Here is a 9,220-nt window from a genome sequence, read left to right as displayed (position 1 = left end):
TTCGATGGTCATACACCCAATGAAACAAGTTCATTGGATCTCGATCGTAGTGATACACATATTCATAATATTGAAACCAAAAGATGCGAAGTTAATAATGATAGTGCAACTTATTTGTGGCACTGCCGTTTAGGTCATATTGGTGTAAAGCGCATGAAGAAACTCCATGCTGATGGGATTTTGAGATCACTTGATTATGAATCACTTGGTGCTTGCGAACCATGCCTTATGGGCAAGATGACTAAAGACTCCGTTCTCCGAAACATTGGAGCGAGCAACTGACTTATTGGAAATAATACATACTGATGTATGCGATCTGATGAGTGTTGAAGCTCGCGGCGGGTATCGTTATTTTCTGACCTTCACATATGATTTGAGCAGATGTGGGTATATCTGCTTGATGAAACATAAGTCTGAAACATTTGAAAAGTTCAAAGAATTTCAGAGTGAAGTGGAAAATCATCGTGACAAGAAAATAAAAGTTTCTACGATATGATCGCAGAGGTAAAATATTTGAGTTACGAGTTTGGTCTTCAATTAAAATAATGTGAAATAGTTTCACTACTCACGCCACCTGGAACACCATAGTGTAATGGTGTGTCCGAACGTCATAACCGTACTTTATTAGATATAGTGCGATCTATGATGTCTCTTACCGATCTACCACTATCGTTTTGGGGTTATGCATTAGAGACAACTGCATTCACGTTAAATAGGGCACCATCTAAGTCCGTTGAGACGACACAATCTGAACTGTGGTTTGGCAAGAAACCAAAGTTGTCCTTTCTTAAAGTTTGGGGTTGTGATGCTTATATGAAAAAGTTTCATCCTAATAAGCTCAAACCCAAATCGGAGAAATATGTCTTCATAGGATACCCAAAGGAGACTGTTGGGTACACCTTCTATCACAAATCCGAAGACAAGACTTTTGTTGCTAAATTCAGAGTTTTTCTAGAGAAGGAGTTTCTCTCGAAAGAAGTGAGTGGGAGGAAAGTAGAACTTGATGAGGTAACTGTACATGCTCCCTTATTGGAAAGTAGTTCATCACAGAAATCTGTTCCTGTGACTACTATACCAATTAGTGAGGAAGCTAATAATGATGATCATGTAACTTTAGATCAAGTTACTACCAAATCTCGTAGGTAAACCAGAGTGAGATCCGCACCAGAGTGGTACGGTAATCCTGTTCTGGAAGTCATGTTACTAGACCATGACGAACTTACGAACTATGAGGAAGCGATGATGAGCCCAGATTCCGCAAAATGGCTTGAGGCCATGAAATCTAAGATGGGATCCATGTATGAGAACAAAGTATGGACTTTGGTTGACTTGCCCGATGATCGGCAAGTAATTGAGAATAAATGCATCTTCAAGAGGAAGACAGACGCTGATAGTAGTGTTACTATCTACAAAGCTAGAATTGTCGCAAAAGGTTTTCGACAAGTTCAAGGTGTTGACTACGATGAGAATTTCTCACTCGTATCTATGCTTAAGTCTGTCCGAATCATGTTAGCAATTGCCGCATTTTATGAAATCTGGCAAATGGATAAACAAAACTGCATTCCTTAATTGATTTATTAAAGAAGAGTTGTATATGATACAACCAGAAGGTTTTGTCAATCCTAAAGGTGCTAACAAAATATGCAAGCTCCAGCGATCCATCTATGGACTGGTGCAAGCATCTCGGAGTTGGAATATACGCTTTGATAAGTTGATCAAAGCATATAGTTTTATACAGACTTGCGATGAAGCCTATATTTACAAGAAAGTGAGTGAGAGCACTACAACATTTCTGATAAGTATATGTGAATGACATATTGTTGATCGGAAATAATGTAGAATTATTCTGCAAAGCATAAAGGAGTGTTCGAAAGGAATTTTCCAGAAAAGACCTCGGTGAAGCTGCTTACATACTAAGCATCAAAATCTATAGAGATAGATCAAGACGCTTGATAAGTTTTTTCAATGAGTACATACCTTGACAATATTTTGAAGTAGTTCAAAAATGGAACAGTCAAAGAAAGAGTTCTTGGCTATGTTACAAGGTATGAAATTGAGTAAGACTCAAAGCCCGACCACGGCAGAAGATAGAAAGAGAATGAAAGTCATTTCCTATGCCTCAGCCATAGATTCTATAAAGTATGCCATGATGTATACCAGATATATTGTATACCCTACACTGTGTTAAGCAAGGGAGTACAATAGTGATCTAAGAGTAGATCACCAGACATTGGTCAAAATTATCCTTAGTGGAATAAGGAAATATTTCTCGATTATGGAGGTGACAAAAGGTTCATCGTAAAAAGTTACATCGATGCAAGTTTTGACACAGATCTAGATGACTCTAAGTCTCGATCTAGATACATATTGAGAGTGGGAGCAATTAGCTAGTGTAGCTCCGTGCAGAGCATTGTAGACATAGAATTCGCAAAATACTTACGGATCTGAATATAACAGACCCGGTGACTAAAATTATCTCACAAAGCAAAACATGATCACACCTTAGTACTCTTTGGGTGTTAATCACATAGCGATGTGAACTAGATTACCGACTCTAGTAAAACCTTTGGGTGTTGGTCACATATCGATGTGGACTATGGGTGTTAATCACATAGTGATGTGAACTATTGCTGTTAAATCACATGGCAATGTGAACTAGATTATTGACTCTAGTGCAAGTGGGAGATTGAAGGAAATATGCCCTAGAGGCAATAATAAAGTTATTATTTATTTCCTTATTTCATGATAAATGTTTATTATTCATGCTAGAATTGTATTAACCAGAAACATAATACATGTGTGAATACATAGACAAACAGAGTGTCACTAGTATGCCTCTACTTGACTAACTCGTTGATCAAAGATGGTTATGTTTCCTAACCATAGACATGAGTTGTCATTTGATTAATGGGATCACATCATTAGGTGAATGATCTGATTGACATGACCTATTCCATTAGCTTAGCACCCGATCGTTTAGTATGTTGCTATTGCTTTCTTCATGACTTATACATGTTTCTATAACTATGAGATTATGCAACTCCCGTTTGCCGGAGGAACACTTTGTGTGCTACCAAACGTCACAACGTAACTGGGTGATTATAAAGGAGCTCTACAGGTGTCTCCAAAGGTACATGTTGGGTTGGCGTATTTCGAGATTAGGATTTGTCACTCCGATTGTCGGAGAGGTATCTCTGGGCCCTCTCGGTAATGCACATCACTTAAGCCTTGCAAGCATTGCAACTAATGAGTTAGTTGCGGGATGATGTATTACAGAACGAGTAAAGAGACTTGCCAGTAACGAGATTGAACTAGGTATTGGATACCGACGATCGAATCTCGGGCAAGTAACATACCGATGACAAAAGGAACAACGTATGTTGTTATGCGGTCTGACCGATAAAGATCTTCGTAGAATATGTAGGAGCCAATATGGGCATCCAGGTCCCGCTATTGGTTATTGACCGGAGACGTGTCTCGGTCATGTCTACATTGTTCTCGAACCCGTAGGGTCCGCACGCTTAAGGTTTCGATGACAGTTATATTATGAGTTTATGAGTTTTGATGTACCGAAGGAGTTCGAAGTCCCGGATGAGATCGAGGACATGACGAGGAGTCTCGAAATGGTCGAGACGTAAAGATTGATATATTGGACGACTATATTCGGACATCGGAAATGTTTCGAGTGATTCGGGTATTTTTCGGAGTATCGGATAGTTACGGGAGAAGAAATGGGCCTTGATGGGCTTTAGTGGGAAGAGGAGAAAGGGCCAAGGGGCTGCTGCGCCCCCCCTCTAGTCCGAATTGGACTAGGGAAAGGGGGGCCGGCCACCTCTCCTTCTCCTCCACTTCCTTCTCCCTTCCTCCCCTCTTGGTGGACTCCTACTAGGACTTGGAGTCCTAGTAGGACTCCACATCCTGGCCGCACCAATTGCCTTGGCCGGCCTTCTCCTCCTCCATCCTTTATATACTGAGGCAAGGGGCACCCCAAAGACAGAAGTTGATCCACGTGATCTTATTCTTAGCCGTGTGCGGCGCCCCCTGCCACCATAATCCTCGATAATATTGTAGCGGTGCTTAGGCGAAGCCCTGCAGCAGTAGTGCATCAAGATCGTCACCACGCCGTCGTGCTGACGGAACTCTTCCCCGACACTTTGCTGGATCGGAGTCCGGGGATCGTCATCGAGCTGAACGTGTGCTAAAACTCGGAGGTGCCGTAATTTTGGTGCTTGATCGGTCGGGCCGTGGAGACGTACGACTACATCAACCAAACGCTTCCGTTGTCGATCTACAAGGTACGTAGATCACACTCTCCCCTCGTTGCTATGCATCACCATGATTTTGCGTGTGCGTAGGAAAATTTTGAAATTACTACGTTCCCAACAGTGGTATCAGAGCCAGGTTTTTATGGTTTGATGTTATATGCACAAGTAGAACACAAGTGAGTTGTGGGTGATATAAGTCATACTGCTTACCAGCATGTCATACTTTGGTTCGGCGGTATTGTTGGATGAAGCGGCCCGGACCGACATTACGCGTACGCTTACGCGAGACCGGTTCTCCCGACGTGCTTTGCACATAGGTGGCTTGCGGGTGACAGTTTCTCCAACTTTAGTTGAACCGAGTGTGGCTACGCCCGGTCCTTGCGAAGGTTAAAACAACACCAACTTGACAAACTATCGTTGTGGTTTTTGATGCGTAGGTAAGAACGGTTCTTGCTAAGCCCGTAGCAGCCACGTAAAACTTGCAACAACAATGTAGAGGACGTCTGACTTGTTTTTGCAGGGCATGTTGTGATGTGATATGGTCAAGCCGTGATGAGATATAAGTTGTTGTATGAGATGATCATGTTGTGTTGAAGTTATCAGCAACTGGCAAAATCCTTATGGTTGTCTCTCTATTGCATAAGATACAAGTGTCCAATAATTGCTTTACTTTATCGCTATGCGATAGCAATAGTTGCAAGAGCAATTGTTGGCAAGACGACCACGTGATGACACATTGATATAGATCAAGATGATGGAGATCATGGTGTCATGCCGGTGACGATATAAATCATGACAATACTTTGGAGATGGAGATCAAAGAAGCAAGATGATGATGGCCATATCATGTCACATATTTTGATTGCATATGATGTTTATCTTTTATACATCTTATTTTTGCTTAGTTTGACGGTAGCATTTTAAGATGATCTCTCACTAATTATCAAGAAGTGTTCTCCCTGAGTATGCACCGTTGCGAAAGTTCTTCATGCTGAGACACCACGTGATGATCGGGTGTGATAGGCTCTACGTTCAAATACAACGGGTGCAAAACAGTTGCACACGCAGAATACTCAGGTTATACTTGACGAGCCAAGCATATACAGATATGGCCTTGGAACACGGAGACCGAAAGGTCGAGCGTGAATCATATAGTAGATATGATCAACATAGCGATGTTCACCAATGAAACTACTCCATCTCACGTGATGATCGGACATGGTTTAGTTGATTTGGATCACGTGATCACTTAGAGGATTAGAGGGATGTCTATCTAAGTGGGAGTTCTTAAGTAATATGATTAATTGAACTTAAATTTATCATGAACTTAGTCCTGGTAGTATTTTGCAAATTATGTTGTAGATCAATAGCTCGCGTTATTGCTTTCATATGTTTATTTTGATATGTTCCTAGAGAAAAATTGTGTTGAAAGATGTTAGTAGCAATGATGCGGATTGGACTCGTGATCTGAGGTTTATCCTCATTGCTGCACAGAGGAATTATGTCCTTGATGCACCGCTAGGTGATAGACCTATTGCAGGAGCAGATGCTGACGTTATGAACGTTTGGCTAGCTAAATATGATGACTACTTGATAGTTTAGTGCACCATGCTTAAACGGCTTAGAATCGGGACTTCAAAGACGTTTTGAACGTCATGGACCATATGAGATGTTCCAGGAGTTGAAGTTAATATTTCAAGCAAATACCCGAGTTGAGAGATATGAAGTCTCCAACAAGTTCTATAGCTAAAAGATGGAGGAGAATCGCTCAACTAGTGAGCATGTGCTCAGATTGTCTGGGTACTACAATCGCTTGAATCAAGTGGGAGTTAATCTTCCAGATAAGATAGTGATTGACAGAATTCTCTAGTCACCATCACCAAGTTAGTAGAACTTCATGATGAACTATAGTATGCAAGGGTTGACGAAAACGAATCCCGAGCTTTTCATGATGATGAAATCGATGAAGGTAGAAATTAAGAAAAAGCATCAAGTGTTGATGGTTGACAAGATCACTAGTTTCAAGAAAAGGGCAAAGGGAAGAAGGGGAACTTCAAGAAGAACGGCAAGCAAGTTGCTGCTCAAGTGAAGAAGCCCAAGTCTGGTCCTAAGCCTGAGACTAAGTGCTTCTACTGCAAAGGGACTGGTCACTGGAAGCGGAACTGCCCCAAGTATTTGGCGGATAAGAAGGATGGCAAAGTGAACAAAAGTATATTTGATATACATGTTATTGATGTGTACTTTACTAGTGTTTATAGCAACCCCTCAGTATTTGATACTGGATCAGTTGCTAAGAGTAGTAACTCGAATCAGGAGTTGCAGAATAATCAGAGACTAGTTAAGGGTGAAGTGACGATGTGTGTTGGAAGTAGTTCCAAGATTGATATGATCATCATCGCACACTCCCCTATACTTTTGGGATTAGTGTTGAACCTAAATAAGTGTTATTTGGTTTTTGCGTTGAGCATGAATATGATTTGATCATGTTTATTATAATACAGTTATTCATTAAAGTCAGAGAATAATTGTTGTTCTGTTTACATGAATAAAACCTTCGATGGTCATACACTCAATGAAACAAGTTCATTGGATCTCGATCATAGTGATACACATATTCATAATATTGAAACCAAAAGATGCGAAGTTAATAATGATAGTGCAACTTATTTGTGGCACTGCCGTTTAGGTCATATTGGTGTAAAGCGCATGAAGAAACTCCATGCTGATGGGATTTTGAGATCACTTGATTATGAATCACTTGGTGCTTGCGAACCATGCCTTATGGGCAAGATGACTAAAGACTCCGTTCTCCGGAACAATGGAGCGAGCAACTGACTTATTGCAAATAGTACATATTGATGTATGCGATCTGATGAGTGTTGAAGCTCGCGGCGGGTATCGTTATTTTCTGACCTTCACATATGATTTGAGCAGATGTGGGTATATCTGCTTGATGAAACATAAGTCTGAAACATTTGAAAAGTTCAAAGAATTTCAGAGTGAAGTGGAAAATCATCGTGACAAGAAAATAAAAGTTTCTACATATGATCGCAGAGGTAAAATATTTGAGTTACGAGTTTGGTCTTCAATTAAAACAATGGGAAATAGTTTCACTACTCACGCCACCTGGAACACCATAGTGTAATGGTGTGTCCGAACGTCATAACCGTACTTTATTAGATATAGTGCGATCTACCACTATCGTTTTGGGGTTATGCATTAGAGACAACTGCATTCACGTTAAATAGGGCACCATCTAAGTCCGTTGAGACGACACAATCTGAACTGTGGTTTGGCAAGAAACCAAAGTTGTCGTTTCTTAAAGTTTGGGGTTGTGATGCTTATATGAAAAAGTTTCATCCTAATAAGCTCAAACCCAAATCAGAGAAATATGTCTTCATAGGATACCCAAAGGAGACTGTTAGGTACACCTTCTATCACAAATCCGAAGACAAGACTTTTGTTGCTAAATTCAGAGTTTTTCTAGAGAAGGAGTTTCTCTCAAAAGAAGTGAGTGGGAGGAAAGTAGAACTTGATGAGGTAACTGTACCTGCTCCCTTATTGGAAAGTAGTTCATCACAGAAATCTGTTCCTGTGACTACTACACCAATTAGTGAGGAAGCTAATGATGATGATCATGTAACTTCAGATTAAGTTACTACCAAATCTCGTAGGTAAACCAGAGTGAGATCCGCACCAGAGTGGTACGGTAACCCTGTTCTGGAAGTCATGTTACTAGACCATGACGAACTTGCGAACTATGAGGAAGTGATGATGAGCCCAGATTCCGCAAAATGGCTTGAGGCCATGAAATCTGAGATGGGATCCATGTATGAGAACAAAGTATGGACTTTGGTCGACTTGCCCAATGATCGGCAAGCAATTGAGAATAAATGGATCTTCAAGAGGAAGACGGACGCTGATAGTAGTGTTACTATCTACAAAGGTAGAATTGTCGCAAAAGGTTTTCGACAAGTTCAAGGTGTTGACTACGATGAGAATTTCTCACTCGTATCTATGCTTAAGTCTGTCCGAATCATGTTAGCAATTGCCGCATTTTATGAAATCTGGCAAATGGATAAACAAAACTGCATTCCTTAATAGATTTATTAAAAAAGAGTTGTATACGATACAACCAAAAGGTTTTCTCAATCCTAAAGGTGCTAACAAAATATGCAAGCTCCAGCGATCCATCTATGGACTGGTGCAAGCATCTCGGAGTTGGAATATACGCTTTGATAAGTTGATCAAAGCATATAGTTTTATACAGACTTGCGATGAAGCCTGTATTTACAAGAAAGTGAGTGGGAGCACTACAACATTTCTGATAAGTATATGTGAATGACATATTGTTGATCGGAAATAATGTAGAATTATTCTGCAAAGCATAAAGGAGTGTTCGAAAGGAATTTTCCAGAAAAGACCTCGGTGAAGCTGCTTACATATTAAACATCAAAATCTATAGAGATAGATCAAGACGCTTGATAAGTTTTTTCAATGAGTACATACCTTGACAATATTTTGAAGTAGTTCAAAAATGGAACAGTCAAAGAAAAAGTTCTTGGCTGTGTTACAAGGTATGAAATTGAGTAAGACTCAAAGCCCGACCACGACAGAAGATAGAAAGAGAATGAAAGTCATTCCCTATGCCTCAGCCATAGGTTCTATAAAGTATGCCATGATGTGTACCAGATCTATTGTATACCCTACACTGTGTTAAGCAAGGGAGTACAATAGTGATCTAAGAGTAGATCACCAGACATTGGTCAAAATTATCCTTAGTGGAATAAGGAAATATTTCTCGATTATGGAGGTGACAAAAGGTTCATCGTAAAAAGTTACATCGATGCAAGTTTTGACACAGATCTAGATGACTCTAAGTCTCGATCTAAATACATATTGAGAGTGGGAGCAATTAGCTAGTGTAGCTCCGTGCAGAGCATTGTAGACATAGA

Source organism: Triticum aestivum, unplaced genomic scaffold (genome assembly GCF_018294505.1).
Source record: "Triticum aestivum cultivar Chinese Spring unplaced genomic scaffold, IWGSC CS RefSeq v2.1 scaffold23037-2, whole genome shotgun sequence".
Lineage (NCBI taxonomy): Eukaryota > Viridiplantae > Streptophyta > Magnoliopsida > Poales > Poaceae > Triticum > Triticum aestivum.
This window is presented reverse-complemented; position numbering follows the sequence as displayed.